This window comes from Eriocheir sinensis, chromosome 26, assembly GCF_024679095.1.
Source record: "Eriocheir sinensis breed Jianghai 21 chromosome 26, ASM2467909v1, whole genome shotgun sequence".
NCBI lineage: Eukaryota > Metazoa > Arthropoda > Malacostraca > Decapoda > Varunidae > Eriocheir > Eriocheir sinensis.
In genome coordinates this window covers 15,283,293-15,298,627 of record NC_066534.1, presented here as the reverse complement: position 1 = coordinate 15,298,627, position 15,335 = coordinate 15,283,293, and the positions used below count along the sequence as shown (strand labels likewise).

At 43.8% G+C, this 15,335-nt stretch overlaps 1 long non-coding RNA gene across 1 annotated transcript in view; it reads left to right on the top strand.

Moving 5' to 3' along the window:
• The window catches only part of LOC127003812 (uncharacterized), a 270,989-nt gene that overhangs the window by 184,986 nt on the left and 70,668 nt on the right, over positions 1–15,335 (top strand). The gene's annotated exons all lie outside the window — the stretch shown is intronic.

Genomic DNA, 15,335 nt, shown 5'->3' with positions numbered 1-15,335 from the left:
AAGGGGAGAGAGAGAGAGAGAGAGAGAGAGAGAGAGAGAGAGAGAGAGAGAGAGAGAGAGAGAGAGAGAGAGAGAGAGAGAGTATAACAAGCGAACTGTTTATATGCGTTATTCTTCGTTTTGTATAGTTTTTTTTATTGTTGTTTGCAAAGGTTGTTTTCAGAAAAGGAAGGTTGGTTCAATTCTCTCGTTATGTTGTTTGTTCCTTTGCTTCGATTCTAACACCGATTTTCCTTTATTTTTTTCCTCCCTGCTTTTATTTTCTCGTTTCTTTTTTTTCCCTTCTGTTTTCCACTTCCTCCTCCTTCTTTTCCTCCACTACCACCCCACTCCTCCTCTTTCACCAACGTCACCAATAACAACAACAAAAACTACAACTACATCAACAATAACAGCAATTTCTACTTCAGTCCTGCTTCTTCGTCATCTACTACTACTACTATTACCACTACTACTACTACTACTACCACTACTTCCACTACCTCCACTAACTACCACAACTACTACCACACATCAACACCACACAATCATCACCACCGTCACGACCTCCCGTACTCTCCCTCCCCTAAAGTGGTGACGCCAAAAGAGGAGAAAAAAAAAGTTGAGGTAGTTATTTTCCTTTTTTTGTGTGTGGTTCGTGGTTTGGAGTCGAGGGGAAGTAGGCACCCACCACCCCTTTCACCCCTCACCCCGCACGACCTTCCCTCCCCTTCTCTCCCCTTTGCTATGCTCTTCCCTTCCCTCCACTTCCATTCCCTTCTCTCTTCTTGCTACACTACACTTCCCTTGATACTTTCCCCTTCCTCTCCCTTCCTCTTCCTTCCCTTCCTCTCCCTACCCCTTGCTACTTCCCATTCTCCTCATCTTCTCTTCCTCTCCCCCTCTTCCTTCCCTTCCTCTCCCTACCCCTTGCTACTTCCCATTCTCCTCAGCTTCTCTTCCTCTCCCTTCCCCTCTTCTTTCATCATCACCGACACTCTTTCTTTCTCCCTCTCTCTCATCCTTGTACCTCGCTGTGAATCCTCGCACCATACCTCCATCTTCCCTTCCCTTCTATAATCCCTTTTCCTTCTCTCCCTCCCTTTCTTCTATACCTCACTTTCATCACCCCCCCTTTTCTCTTTCCTCCCTCTCTCCGCCCTCTCTCTATCCCCCTCATCCCCATTTCTCCCTCACCTCCATCACTGTATTCGACCTCACCCCCATCGGTCTCTTTTTCTCTCTCCCTCTCTCTCATTGACCCAGCCCACCCGCCTCGTGAGTCGCCAGAGGTCATATTTAAGGACTGGGTCATGTCAACTTCGGGTACGGATTGAGTACGATTTTGTAACCCGTTAGGAGAGTCTGAGATGGAAAGAAAGAAGGTAGAATGGAGTGTTATTTTAAAGGGAGGTGGAGAATGTAGAGACGAAGGACTGAGTGAGTTAGAAATAAAATAAAAGGTGAATGAGGTAGAATATAATATGATGTAGTATATAGTGACTGACATAGAAAGAAAGACGCTGAAATTGAGTGTTGTTTTAAAGGAAAATAAAGAAGGTATAGAATTCGGTGTAACGTATAGAACTCACTGACCTAAAAAGAGAGACAGTGGAATTGAGTCTTATTGTAAAAGGGAAGTGAAAGAGGTAGAGTTCATAGTGAAATAGACAATTATTAGGAAGGAATTATATATATGGGACGAGAAGTTGTTAATAGTTAGTTAGTTAGTGTGATGGATGTATTGATGGAGGGAACTACACACTTTTGAGGTTAGATTGAGGTATTTGTACATTGTTTTATTTTATTTTTTTATTCTAAGATCCCTTTCTTTTCATTTCTTTGGCCTAGTGATTTTTTTTTTTTTTTGCCTGTCTGATTGAAAGGAGGTTATTTTTGTCCTCTGTTTTGTGCGTTTCATTTGCTTTCTTTTTTTCTCCCTGTTTTTATTTTCTCCAACCTTTTATTTTCTTTTTACATCCTTTTTTATTTTTTCCAACCTTTTTTTCTTTTTACATTCCTTTATTTTCTTATTCTCTTCATCCTTTTTCTTCTTTTTTCATCTCTCTCTTAATTTTCTTCATCTTTTTTTTCTTTTTTACCTCATTTTCTTCACTTTCTCCATCCTGCTTTTTTTTCTTTCTACATTCCTTTATTTTCTCCTTCCTGTTTGTTTTTCTTTCTTCTCCCTTTCATTATTTTTTTCATCCTTTTTCTTCTGTTTTTCTACATCCCTTTATTTTCTCCTTCTTGTTTTTTTTCTTTCTTCTTCTCCCTTTCATTATTTTCTCCATCCTTTTTCTTTTTTTTTTTCTACATCTCTTTCTTTATTTTCTCATCCTTTTTCTCTTCTTATCACTTTGCTTATTCTGCTTCTTTATTACCCTTTAGCTTCTTGAGGGAGATATACTCATAATTATTTTCTCCTCTTTTCACAATATTCCTTTTGCTTGATTCTTTTCGTTCTCTCTCTTTTTTTTTTTTTCCTTCTTCCTCGTCTTGACTATTTTCCTTTTTTTATTCCTTGTATCATTCTCACCTCTTCATCCTGCTTCCCTTTTTTTCCTCTTCCTCATCCTCATCCTTATTCTTTCATTCTTCTGATAGTAACATTTTTGATATGACACTTCTTTATGCAATCAATTACATCAAAAGACGAATAGATGAATAGATAGACAGACAGAAAGGTAGATTGGTCGATTGATATATAGATTAATTAATTTATATAAACATAAGAACATAGGGAGACTGCAAGAGGTCGAATGGCTTACACGGGGCAGCTCCAGATTCCCTCCCACTACCATGCACCTGTCATCCTCGTCCATGTAGCTATCCAGTCTACTCTTAACCCGTCCGCTGCGATTGGCACGGATTTGGCTTTCACTAGTAGCCTCCACATATACTCCCAGGTGTTTCTCTGCCTCTCTGGTGGATAGTGGAGTGTTTCCCATGTGGTATTGGTGTGCTGGATATCCCCTCCCAAGGTGCAGGACTTAACATTTTTCTTCATTAAATTATAGCAGCCACTTTTTGTTCCATTCCTGTAGCGTCGTGAGGTCTTCTGGTAGGGAATCGCAGTCAAGGGATTAAAACAAGCTATCGTCCCTGCACTCACTATATGATTGCTGAGCTGACAGACAAACAGAGAGGAATACAGACAGACAAAGGAGAAAGCGACTATAGACGACTGAGGGATTGCCATAACTGTAACCCCTTGAAAAAGTGGTCACGAACTCCGCCTTGGGTGACAGGGTTCGCTTTGCCAATCCACCGCTCTTCCTCCTCCTCCTCCTCCTCCCATCATAACACACTCCACCCCCCTCCTCGCCCAGCCTCTCTCTCTACAGCCTTGATTCTTCACATCACTTCCCTCTCCACTGTATATCATCCACACGTCACCTCTCCATTTCTACACAAGGACACACATGAGGAGACTACGAGAGGCCAGACAGACGGCCTAGACATGGCGGCTCTTGAGTATGGGTTATTCTCTATATTCCCTTTCGCATCCACAAACACATCTTACCTCCATTGCATTAAAGTTTCCATGCAGTCTTCTTTGCCTCAACTATACATAAGAACATAAAATCCTTGCTCAGTTTGTTTCACCACCCATCAACCTCTCCGTAAACCAGGTCTTGCATATTTCCTTCCTGAGCTTGAATTTATATCTAAGTTATACCCGTTTTTGCGTGTTCTTACAATTTTTTTTTATATAAGTATGTCATCTAAATCCCCCCTTGTTAATCCCTCTAACCCATTTAAAAGCCTCAATGAAATCCCCGTGCAGGATACGTCTTCTCAAAAAAATCATAGTTGTTTTTTTTTTCTTTTTTTTTAATATTATCTGCATGGCAAGTTCTCAAGTCCTTCAATTTTAGTCAATCTCCACCTCTCCTCTCCCTCCACCTTCCCCATTCTTTAATCATAGCACGCTCTCCCTTCCACCCCCATCCTCCCTCTCTCCCTTCTCTTGGCTCTCCACATCTCCATTTCCCTCTCCACTATTAATATTCCCACAGTCACCTCCATCTCCCTCCACCTCCCTCCTCGTCCCCTCCACCCACCCCATCTCCGCAGTTTTCCCCTTCTCTCTCCCTTTCCACTTTATTTCTTTCTACCATACATTGACCGCACAGCCTCTCCCATTTCTCCTCTCTCTCCTCCTCCAACCTCCTTTCCTGCACTCCTTCCACCATATCTTATTTTGCATTATTTTTCAGTTATCATTCTTTTCTATTTCTATCATTAAACGTGTATTCCATTTCGTATCCACCCTGATATCACCCTCATTCCACAACTGTTTCTCCATTTCTTCCACTCTCTCCCCTTCCTCTCTCCCTCCCGGCCTCCCGTCCACCCCACCTCCTCATCCCCCTCCCTCACCCCGCCGCTCCAGTCTGCTCCGTGAGAGATTAACTAGAAACACGGTTATTCCAGTTTGTTGAGAGGAAATTGAAAGAGATAGACGGACTGAAAGGTTTGGTGACCGCTCCGGCGAGGTACTTAGACGGGCAGGGAGACAGAGAGGGAGCGGGAGGCAGAGAGAGAGAGAGAGAGAGAGAGAGAGAGAGAGAGAGAGAGAGAGAGAGAGAGAGAGAGAGAGAGAGAAGAGAAGAGAGGAGAGGAGAGGACACACACACACACACACACACACACACACATTGATAGGGTAAGAGAGGAGAGAGCGAGTTAGATATATGACATGACTATTAATATTATACTGTTTACATCATTATTAATTCATTGTTAAATTACAAAGGAAAGGAAGGAAGGGGAAGACGTGATGAGAAGGGAAGGAGATCAGTAAAGCTAATCACCGGAAAGAGAGAGAGAGAGAGAGAGAGAGAGAGAGAGAGAGAGACAGACAGACAGACAGACAGACAGACAGAGACAGACAAACAGAGAGAGAGAGAGAGAGAGAGAGAGAGAGAGAGAGAGAGAGAGAGAGAGAGAGAGAGAGAGAGAGAGAACAGCCGCCGCTCCAGCATATCAGGGTCACTTAAGCCTCTTGTTCGGTGTCAGTTGCTCACTTTCCAAATCGGTGTGTGGCGAGAAATTTGAAAAAAAGGGTTTTTGCTTTTAGTGCAGGAGCGGCGGCGAGAGGCGGCGAGTGGGGCGAGTGGGGCGAGTGGTCTTGTGCCTGATCCCTCTCCTGCACTCCCACTCACTCACTCCTACTCCTTTATTCGTTCATTCATTCATTCACTGATGCACTCACTCACACACTCGGTCACACATTCACTCACTCACTCACTCTGTCACACATTCACTCACTCGTTCACACACTCACTCATTCATCATTTCATTCATTCACTTATTCTATATTCACTCACTCTTATTCATTCATTCATTCATTCACTGATGCACTCACTCTCACTCGCTCACACACTCATTCATTCATCATTTCATTCATTCACTTCTTCTAACTTAATATCACATCCCTTCTAGCCCTCTATCTATACCAGTTGTTGTCTGTCTGTGTGTCTGTATCTGTGTGTATCTGTCTGTCTGTTTGTGTATGTTCATTTCTGTCGGTCTACCTGCCTGCCTCTGCTCCCTCTCTCCCTCCCTCTCCCTTGTATTGCTATTTTCTTCCTCCATCGATATTATTATTATTACTACCGTTGTTTCTGTTTCAAGTTCAGTGTTGTTTTGCTGACCAACATACATATAGCATCCCTCACTGCCCAAGGTCACGGCAGTCATAGTTTTTGCCACCACGGCTATAAATATAGTGTAGGCCTTGAGTCTTTTTCTATGCCTCAGTGCTGATGTTGGAAGAGGGAGGGAGGGAGATGTAGGCATGTAGGGGAGGCGTGAGTCGCGAGTTTTGAGGTTGTTCGCTAAATGGAGATGAATTCGTTGATGGGTGCGTTGTGGAGTCTAAGTTTTGGCTAGATAATTTTTTTTCCCCTTGAGCTGCATCCTTTACCGTAAAAAAAATGTTACTTGCAAAAACCTGAGGTGATGTTGGCGTGGCATCTTAGTCGTTATTTTCCTGTGTCAAGTACCTTTTGTTGGCGCTGGCATTCTCGATATGGGGCAGTTTTGTGTGTATCATTACCGTGTACAGTAAAATTCAATCGCTATCATCCACAATATCACCGTTTTCAAGTGTCTTAGTCTGAGATTATCGGTAAACTAATTTGATATGCTCGAAAGTGAGGCACGATGTTAAGTAATTGCAACCTTAGATTTATTGTTATGGGGTTTCTATGGTGTTTGGTGAGTGGTTTTACGTGGAGAGTCCTGCAGAGGTACAGCTGTTGAGGGGTCACCAACTCACCCATGCCTCGAACCTGGGGTGATACAGACAACCAAAAAACAGAAGCCCCTTGGAGTAGTGATTTGCGGGCCCCCCTCCCCCCCTTTTTTTTTCCCTTGAGCTGTTTCCTTCGCTGTAAAAAAAAAGTTCATTAGTAAGCTTCCAGGAGGTTTCAGAAGATATCAAACTACCTGGAAGTGGCTTATTGTATTGTGAGGCTGAAACGGCAATAACATCCCTTTTCTTCACAACATCAAATAATACAACAGGGATCCAAACCTCACACACACGGTTATAGCAACAGCGGTTATCCTCTCTAACTTCTGCTCAGTCTCAGTCTCCGTTCTGTCGTCCCTAACTTGGTCGATCATTTTGGAGGCAGTTGTACCTCATCCTCCAGCCACCCAGCCGTCCAGTCCTCCATCCAGCCAGCCGCGAGCATAAGCACATGTTCCCGCTGACTGACCTTAGCCTCAAGCAGTGGAGTTGGCCGGCCTGCCGCTGCCCGCCGCCTCCCTGTGGTCACCGCGCTGGCCTTGAGGCGCTTGTGGCTTCCTGTCCCAAGCTTAGTGCGTGTGTGTGCTCAGTGCAGGAAATATGATAATGAAGATGAATGGTGATAATGGTGAAGGCTATGATGATGATTTTGGTGGTGATGACGATAATGGTGATGATGATAGCGATGAAGGTTATATTGGTTAAAATGGTAGTATGTGTATTTTTTTGTTAGTGTCACACTCAAATGAAGACCGGTCATTATATAGTAGCTGAGAAATTTAGACTTCTCACGCAACAGACCGCCGGATGAGAAGGAAGAGGGGTTGGAAGTGTATCGCAAAGAACAGTATAGATAATGGATTGATCGTAGCTCACAGGTGGAACTCAGAGGAACGCTTATCTTGATCTTGATGTCACAGGTGGCTTGAGATTTCTCCCAGCCAGGCCTTTGTATCGGCAAAATTTCTTAATGGAGCAAAACAGAAATGAGTTAAATTAGTCAACCCTCAAACTAAACTCGTACTTTCTTTTTGTTTTCTTTTACTACTTGTGGAATGATTGTTTTTTCATGTAACTTAATTAAAAATGTTTGTTTGCCTCTTAGTTCTGTCTACAGTAAGAGAAACACATAGATTAGTCTAGAAACAGTCTCTATACCTTTAATGTCTCCTCTTCTATATATTTGCCTTCCTCACCTTCCTCTCGTTTACCTGCATACCTGTACAACCTCAGCCTAAGCAACTCCATGTACTAATAGCTTAAAATGTCCCCTTCCTCCCTTCAATGGTGTTCCCTTCCGTCTCCTGCTTTCCTAGTTTTCATTTTCTCCTTTCTTTTCTGCTTTTATAGGAGGAGTGGAAAAATTTGGGCGGCAATTCCGATACCCTACGCCCCTGTCCACCCAGCAGTGAATGGGTACCAGGTATTAATCGGGGGTTGTGTCCCGTCTCCTGGGATCTGTTCTCTTTTCCTATAATTCCTTCCCCTTCTGTCTCTCTCCGGCATATGACCACAGATGTTGCGCCGACTAAATTAAACTTTCCAAACTTTTCTTCTGCTTTTATAGTCCACTTCCTCTTTCCTATCCCTCCCTTCTAATTTTTTTCTGCACCTTCATTTCTTCTCATCGTGTCTTTCGTCCCCTTTCCTTCCACCTTTTCGTCCCCATTAGACCCTCTTCGCCAGAACAAAACATTAATTGGATGACGCAAGAGGGGGGAATCAGGGATGGGTTATACAGAACGAAATCCCTCACCCTCCCTCCCTCCCCTCAACCCTCAATAAAACATAGGAGGAATGGTTGCTGAGAGGTGGAATTCTGTTTGACAAAGAATCGCGGCCGTCACCTGAGTTAATCGAATACCTCAAAATATTCAAAGGCTTTACGTAACCTGCAAACCAGTGAGCTATTTCTCTCTTTTCCGCCAACTATATTGTGGGATTGCGGCCAAAGCTCGCGGCTTCAGTTGTACAATGTAATGCAATTAGCGCATTAAAATCATCACTGTTACTCGCTCCTGGCTGCCCCAGACACACACGCACACACACACACACACACACACACACACACACACGCACACACGCACACGCACACACCAGGTTATGTGGAAAATGTGTGTTTCTTCATAATATCTTAACTTTTGTCTCTTTTCAATGTTGTTTTCACTTTGGTTTCCTTTTTTTTACTCTTTCTCTTGCCCCGTCCTCCTCCTCCTCACCCCTCCTCCTCCTCCTCCTCCTCTTCCTAGTGTTAATACGATGCGTGATTAGCGTGAGGTGATGAGGTGAGTAGCGACGCTGACATGCCCGTAACACTCTTCTCTCCTCCTCTCCCTTCTTTCTCTTTCCTCTCTTCCCTTTTCTAACGCTCCTTCCTTCTCCACTATCTTCTCGTCTCTTCCCCCTCGCTCCCTTCGTCCCTTCTTTCACTCTCCTTTCCATTATCTCCCCTTCTCTTCCTCCTCTCTCCCGATGTCCCTTCTCACTCTCCTTATCTTCTCCCCTATTTTCTTCCCCTTTTCTCCTTTCTTGTCCTTTCTAACCCCCTTTCTCTCACTCTCCTTCCATATCCTCTTCCTCATCTCTCTCTTGTCTTTTCCTACATTCTCTCTCAAATTCTTCTTTTTCTCTTCTTCCATATTTCTTCCCGTTCCCTCTTTGTTCTTTCCTACGTTTCTTCTCTCATTCTCGTCCGTATCTTTTATCTTGTAGCTCTTTCTTCATTTTCTTGTTTTCTTTTCTCCGTTCCTTCATTCCCCATCGCCATCCTTCTCCTTTCTATCCATCGCTCACTCATTTCTCTTGTCCTTTCTGTCCTTGTGTTGTCTCCATCCTTCTATCTTTCTTTTCATCGTTTCCTCTTCCTCTTACTCTTTCTTCATTTGCTTGTCTTAATTTCTCCGTTCCTTCCTCCATCATCTCCATTCTTCTCCTCTCTTTCCATCTCTCACTCATTTCTCTTCTCCCTTCTGTCCTTATGTTCTCTCCACTCCTCTTTCTTTTCATTCTTTCTTCTTCTTTCTTGCTTTCTCTTCACTTTTTTCCCTTCTTTCCTTCGTCTGTTTCCTCTCTCACCAGCATCCCTTAATTAAGCTCTTCCATTGTTTCATCTCCCAGTTTCTTATCGATCTCCGCTTCTTCATCTTTTGCGTTCGTTTTTCCTCATCCCTTTCCTCTTTCCTATATCATCTTCCTCATATTTTTCACATTATTTTACATTCTATTATTCTGTACCTTAATTTTCTCTTCTTTCTGTGTCTGTTTTCGATCCTCTACAGCTTCTTCCTTCCTTATCTTATCGATCTCTGCTTCTTCATCTTTTGCTTTCGTTTTTCCTCATCCGTTTCCTCTTTCCTATATCATCTTCCTAATTTTTTTTTCATATTATTCTACATTCTATTATTCTATACATTCATTTTCTCTTCTTTCTGTGTCTGTTTTCGATCCTCTACAGCTTCTTCCTTCCTTATCTTATCGATCTCTGCTTCTTTATCTTTTGGGTCCGTTTCTCCTCATCCCTTTCCTCTTTCCTATATCATCTTCCTCATATTTTTCACATTATTTTACATCTTATTATTCTGTACCTTAATTTTCTCTTCTTTCTGTGTCTGTTTTCGTTGTTCCTCTTCGCTTCTTCATCCCTTTCCTCTTTCCTGTCTCGTATAGTTCTCATTTTTTCACATTTTACATTCTGTTATTCTGTACCTTCATTTCCTCTTCTTTCTGTGTCTGTTTTCGTTGTTCCTCTTCGGCTTCTTCCTTCCTTTATTCCTCTCTTCACTGTCTCCTCTTCATCGCTAATTTTCTCCATCCTTCCTCTTTCTGGCCATGTGCAAATCATCCTTATTTTTCTGTAGCTACAAAAACCGTTGTTTATTTTTTTTTTTTTGTAGTCTTCTTCACTGAACATGTGTCGTTATCATTTCTACATTCACTCATTCGTACTTACCTTTATCCTCCTCTCCTCTCCCTCTTCATCCACATAACTCTTCCCTTCTGCGTCTTTCCTCTCCTCCTCCTCCTCCTTCTCCTCCTCCTCCTCTTCCCGCGTCTTTTAGCATTAAGGGGGAGAGGACATTAGCAATTTAAAATGTCCTTTGGATCAACACGCCTCCTCGGCTCTCCCATTATTACCTCTCTCTCTCTCTCTCTCTCTCTCTCTCTCTCTCTCTCACACACACACACACACACACACACACACACACACACACACACTCACAAAACGTCAAGAAACTGTTGCCCCCACGCCCTCATCACCTCCCATTCAGTTCCCACGCCCTCCCACGCCCAGCCTCCTTACACGCCCTCTGCATCACACTCACATACACTCAAACGCCCCCCACGCCCCACACTTTGCCTACCCACGCCACCCTTGTACCCCCTCTCACGCCCTCCTGCATACAAAAGAAATCCTGCCGCCCCTTGAGTGCTATTTTTGAGGATGACAAGACATCAGGAATACGCAGAACCCCGATCCTTCCGGCTATCTCCTCTGCGCTCTTTGCTTCCCGTTCCTCTTTTGCGTTTCACCTCCTCCTCCTCCTTTTTTCTTTTCCTGATAGCGGTGTCGTACCTTGCCAGTCCTTTTTTTATCCTTGTACTTTCTTTATAGATTTGTTTATCACCAGGAACAGCTTAGTCTCCCCTCCTTTTCTTATACTTACTTGTGTGATTCTGTCGTTCAGTCTGAGGCATAGGTTGATCATTCTTTTAACTGATAACATATCCGGGGTTATTCCTTTTTCTTTACCTGTTCTTGTTCTTTTCGCGTGGTCCATCTTACAGTAATATAAACGGAAAGGCAATCGGTGTAGACAATAGTTATTCACTTATTTCTTCACTCATTACTTTCCTCTATGCTGTAAAAGCCTTCATCTCACTTTCTTTCCTCTCTTAGCTTGAAAATCTAAAGGCAAAGTCTCCTCTAGAAATCAGGAACTTGGATATATTTTTCACTTCTCAGCCGGTTTTTTATTCCTTAAGTTTAACATTTTAATGGGGTAAATTTTTTCTTGGATTGGGTATTGGGTATTTTGGAGGTGAAAATCCATTGTATCTCGGCCGTTTGCTCAGTTTGATAGGCACGTTATTTTTCGCCCTCCGCGCCATGCAGCCTTTGCCCGAAAAAAAACCTTCACGAGCGGTCCCTGGCCGCTTTGATGTGGCCGGGCGTTCAGAATCCTGTGCATCGTGTTATTCCGTCATTCCACGCGCCTGTTAGCATTCCGCACGGCGTATCTGTTCGCCCTCCGCGCTCTGAACGGCCCCGCAAATGTGACGGTGATAAGCACGCTGGAATCAAAGGCAATTAGTGTAATCAGCTCTCATATTCCCACTGACTGTTCGCTCAATCTTTCGCCGCCCGCCGTGATCGCGCACTTCCCCTCACTCTTTTCCCGGGGTATTTGCGCCAACACCTGCACGCACTGACGCCGCGGGCTCATAGTGTGGCGTGCCCTTTCGTAACACGCTGTACTTTTCACGTGCCACGCCTCCCTCTGTAAATTTGCTACACATTAAATCCTGTCTCTCGTTTCGTCCATCAAGAGTTCATCACCGTCTTCTTGTTTTGAATCCTGTATACCTTTGAATCCTGTATACTTTTGAATCCTGTACATCTCTGAATCCTGTATACCTTTGAATCCTGTATACCTTTGAATCCTGTATACCTTTGAATCCTGTATACCTTTGAATCCTGTACACCTTTGAATCCTGTACACCTTTGAATCCTGTATACCTTTAAATCCTGTATATACACCTTTGACGTGCTACACTTCCCTACAACAGATAAGCTTGCCACACATCACATCTCCGCGTTCATTTTATCCACACTCTAATGATCCTATAGTTCAACACCGTCTCTGTTCGTTCATTATCACTCTTATTATAATCTAAGCAGAGTATCTTGTCTTTGTTTGCATGCTTTCTCTGTTCTATTACTAATCCCCACAGAGAAAATATGTTGAAATGATAACCCAAATTTTGAAGGGGACGGAGGTTCTGAATTTGCATGCTGATAAATGCTCCCTTTTTTATGACATATTTTGAGTTTTTTTCAGTTCATGCTTCCTTAACACTAGAGAAAATGTATATACTACAACCTTCATGTTTACGCAACCAACATCACCACCACCACTACCATCACCGTCACCACCACCACCACTACTACTAATATCTCTTCTCTGCTTTCCTCTACCAATACCAACAGTACAATACCAATATCATAATAATTAGACGAGTGAAGGTGAAGAAGAGAGGGAACGAAAGATGTGCATAGGAGTTGCTAGAGAGAAAAGAGAGGATAGGCACAGGAGGAATGAGAAAAGGGAGAGAGGCAAAGAGGAAATGATATGGAGGAAAAATGAGAGGAAGAGGGAAGAAGGGAGGTACGAAGAGAAAAGTAACAAGGTGGAAAAGAAGCAGGAAATGGGGGAGAAAAATTAAGAAGAGGAGGGAGGAAATGGGAGATAGTGATATGAATTTACGAAAAGGGAGGAAAATGGACCGAAAGGAAAGGTATATTAAGGGGTGAGAGGGGAAAGGGTGAGGAAAAATTAATACAAAAAAAGAAAGGGAGGGAAGGAAATGAATGTAAGTAGCGGAAAGAAGAGAAAAAATAAATATAAAAAAGAAGCAGTAATAAAAAACAAACGAAGGAAACAAAAATACAGAGGAGAAAGTTAAAGCATAGGAAGAAGAGAGAAGAAGAAGGGAAGGAAGGAAAGAGGAGTAAAGTGAAATAGAGAAAGAGTTGAAGGAAGGTAGAGAAAGGAAGAGAAGGGTCCAAGGAAAGTGAGGTGAAGGCCAAAGAAGGGAAGGGAAAGGAGAGGAGTGAAGGGAAGGTTACACGAAGAGGGAAGTAGAGGTGAAGGAAGGGGAGGAAACGGTAAGGAGGAGGAGGAGGAGGAGGAGGAGGAGGAGGAGGAGTGACTCTCATCAGCCCCAGACCGATCCATCATTATGATTATGGAGGAGCATCACACGTGTGGAGAGAGAGAGAGAGAGAGAGAGAGAGAGAGAGAGAGAGAGAGAGAGAGAGAGAGAGAGAGAGAGAGAGAGAGAGAGAGAGAGAGAGAGTGTTACAATATACATTTTTTCCCTATTTTCCTGTCTTTTTTTTTCTCCTTCCTCTTCCTTTTCGTTATGTATCTTAATCATCCGAAGTGTTCTTTCCGCATCCATTTTTTTTTTTCACCTCAACGACCGTATTCAGATTGTTGTATTTCCCCAATTTTTACTTTCTATTGCTTATTCTCATTTATTGTCCTCATTTCTTCTTTCCTCATTTCTTTTCCCCTTCCATCTTCTCGTTATCGCTTCCTTCTCCTCCTTGTCTTGTTTGTTCCTTCTAACACCTCTCCGTTAAGTCAAGGACGCGAGGAAGGGGCAGAGAAGGAGGTTAAGTGGGAGAGGAAGGTTGTAAGAACAGAGAAATAGGAAGAAGGGAAAAAGGAGAGGAGAGAGAGGCTGGTTTCGACTGATGTAGAAGAAAAGTAAAGAATAGAAGGAGAGGAGAGGAGAGGAAGATTAGAGGCGAATGACGTAGGAAAAAGGAAGAAAAGGAGAATAGGAAGAGGAAAGGAAAAGGAGGAAGAGGTTGAAGGCAAATAACGTAGAAGAAATAAGGAAGAAAAAGTGAAGAAGAAAAGGAGGGAAGAGGGAAAAAGAGATTGGAGACGAATGACGTAGAAAGAAAAAAAAAGTAAGAGAAGGGAAGGAAGAAAAGGAGGGGAGAGAAAAAGAGAGAGAAAGAGATTAGAGGCGAATGACGCAGAAGAAAAAACGAAAAAAAGTGAATCAGAAAAGGAGAAAAGAGGGAGAGAAAGAAATTGGAGGATAATAACGTGGAAGAAAAAGGAAGAGAAGGAAAAGAAGAGGGGAAAGGGAGAGAGTTGTCGATCTGATGAGGGAGGGAGAGATAGGGGAGAGTTGTCGATCTGATGAGGGAGGGAGAGATAGGGGAGAGAGAAGCAGTAGGTATAGGCGAGAGAGAGAGGGAGAGAGAGGGAGGGCAAGACAGTAGACAATAAGGTAAACAGGTGAGAGACCAGGTGTGTTATGCGCTATAGACTCACACCCTGTCTTCCTCTCCCTCCTCAGTGTTAGAGGAGGGAGGAGAAGGGAGAAGGAAGGGAGGGAGGGTAGATGGGGGAGTGAGGAAGGATGAATGTGTGTGTGTGTGTGTGTGTGTGTGTGTGTGTGTGTGTGTGTGTGTGTGTGTGGGTGTAAGCAATGCGTAAAAAAAAAAGACAAGAACCACATGAAAAGAGGGGCAGAAAAAAACAGTAATGGGTGTAAGTGGCGCAAAGGGATTGGGTTCGGATGATCAGATTGGGGCCGGATTACGATTAGGGGACTCACTTTGACTTCGCGGGCTGACAGAATGCGGCGTCGAGGAATACAAGATGCGAGGAGATAAGCCGCAGCGTCGCAAGGAGAAGAGATAAGAGATAAGCAGTGTAACTAAAGAGAGAGAGAGAGAGAGAGAGAGAGAGAGAGAGAGAGAGAGAGAGAGAGAGAGAATATGACGTTTAAGATTAAGAAGATGCAACATTGGTGGAGCCGTCAAAGGAACAGTGAAGAGAGAGAGAGAGAGAGAGAGAGAGAGAGAGAGAGAGAGCAGCGACGCTTACGAGGGGGGAGGAGGGAGAGAAGGTAAGGAGAGGAGAGAACACTGGGATTTAGAGACACCCCGCCCCCCCCTCCCATTCCTCGCCCCTAGCCCCCCCCTCAAACACCTGTCGGGGGAGAGGTCGTTTCCAGGGCGGTAATGTCTGCGGGTCGTGTTTGAGAGTCGTCCGGGCGGTGGTGGTGGTCGCTGTTGTCGTCTTATACGTCTCCTTCGATGGCGATTGGCACCATCAGCGGCGGCGGGGACGACGACGGCGACGAGGCGAGTAAAGCGGCGCTGCTGGACGGCCTCCTCACGCTAATCGCCTTTCCTTTCCGATAGTGGCCCAGAAAATGCACTTCTGAGGCATTGAAATGGACGAGGACATTGTTTCCTGTCGATTTCTGAACATTTTATAGGATCAGAAGCTGTGTGTAGAGAGCTTTGCCACCTTCCCGCGGCCCTGACCCCTCCCTCGCC